Here is a 1,196-nt window from a genome sequence, read left to right on the forward strand (position 1 = left end):
GCGGAGAGAGAGGGTCAAGTACATTTTGCGCGCAGTACGTGACGGATGCGATCATACCAGCACTAATGCACCGGATCCCATCAGAACTTCGAAGTTAGCGTGCTTGGGCGAGAGTAGTACTAGGATGGGTGACCCCTTGGGAAGTCCTCGTGTTGCATCCCCCACCCTCTTTTTAATCTTTTCTTTTAAACCGCTGGACCGCTCGCTAAGGGTACTATCCTTTTAAACCGCTAAACCGCTAAGCGAGAGAAGTTGCGCGGAGAGAGAGGGTCAAGTACATTTTGCGCGCAGTACGTGACGGATGCGATCATACCAGCACTAATGCACCGGATCCCATCAGAACTCCGAAGTTAAGCGTGCTTGGGCGAGAGTAGTACTAGGATGGGTGACCCCCTGGGAAGTCCTCGTGTTGCATCCCCCACCCTCTTTTTAATCTTTTCTTTAAACCGCTGGACGGCTCGCTAAGGGTACTATCCTTTTAAACCGCTAAGCGAGAGAAGTTGCGCGGAGAGAGAGGGTCAAGTACATTTTGCGCGCTTGCGCGCAGTACGTGACGGATGCGATCATACCAGCACTAATGCACCGGATCCCATCAGAACTCCGAAGTTAAGCGTGCTTGGGCGAGAGTAGTACTAGGATGGGTGACCCCCTGGGAAGTCCTCGTGTTGCATCCCCCACCCTCTTTTTAATCTTTCTTTTAAACCGCTGGACCGCTCGCTAAGGGTACTATCCTTTTAAACCGCTAAACCGCTAAGCGAGAGAAGTTGCGCGGAGAGAGAGGGTCAAGTACATTTTGCGCGCAGTACGTGACGGATGCGATCATACCAGCACTAATGCACCGGATCCCATCAGAACTCCGAAGTTAAGCGTGCTTGGGCGAGAGTAGTACTTAGGATGGGTGACCCCCTGGGAAGCCCTCGTGTTGCATCCCCACCCTCTTTTTAATCTTTCTTTTAAACCGCTGGACCGCTCGCTAAGGGTACTATCCTTTTAAACCGCTAAACCGCTAAGCGAGAGAAGTTGCGCGGAGAGAGAGGGTCAAGCACATTTTGCGCGCAGTACGTGACGGATGCGATCATACCAGCACTAATGCACCGGATCCCATCAGAACTCTGAAGTAAAGCGTGCTTGGGCGAGAATAGTACTAGGATGGGTGACCCCCTGGGAAGCCCTCGTGTTGCATCCCCCACCCTCTT

General features: G+C 52.5%; 5 non-coding genes across 5 annotated transcripts; all 5 read left to right on the top strand.

Annotated features, from left to right (window-relative positions):
• Nucleotides 1–43: 43 nt before the first annotated feature.
• Nucleotides 44–161, top strand: LOC116008691. Its single transcript, XR_004096057.1, has one exon. It is a non-coding gene; the product is annotated as a 5S ribosomal RNA (ribosomal RNA).
• A 138-nt stretch (nt 162–299) lies between these two features.
• LOC116009284 lies at nt 300–418 on the top strand. Its single transcript, XR_004096557.1, has one exon. It is a non-coding gene; the product is annotated as a 5S ribosomal RNA (ribosomal RNA).
• Nucleotides 419–555: 137 nt separating this feature from the next.
• LOC116009285 lies at nt 556–674 on the top strand. Its single transcript, XR_004096558.1, has one exon. It is a non-coding gene; the product is annotated as a 5S ribosomal RNA (ribosomal RNA).
• A 137-nt stretch (nt 675–811) lies between these two features.
• LOC116008413 lies at nt 812–931 on the top strand. The gene has a single exon (XR_004095798.1). It is a non-coding gene; the product is annotated as a 5S ribosomal RNA (ribosomal RNA).
• A 136-nt stretch (nt 932–1,067) lies between these two features.
• On the top strand, nt 1,068–1,186 carry LOC116008358. The gene has a single exon (XR_004095746.1). It is a non-coding gene; the product is annotated as a 5S ribosomal RNA (ribosomal RNA).
• The last annotated feature ends 10 nt before the right edge of the window (nt 1,187–1,196 follow it).

Source organism: Ipomoea triloba, chromosome 16 (assembly GCF_003576645.1).
Source record: "Ipomoea triloba cultivar NCNSP0323 chromosome 16, ASM357664v1".
NCBI lineage: Eukaryota > Viridiplantae > Streptophyta > Magnoliopsida > Solanales > Convolvulaceae > Ipomoea > Ipomoea triloba.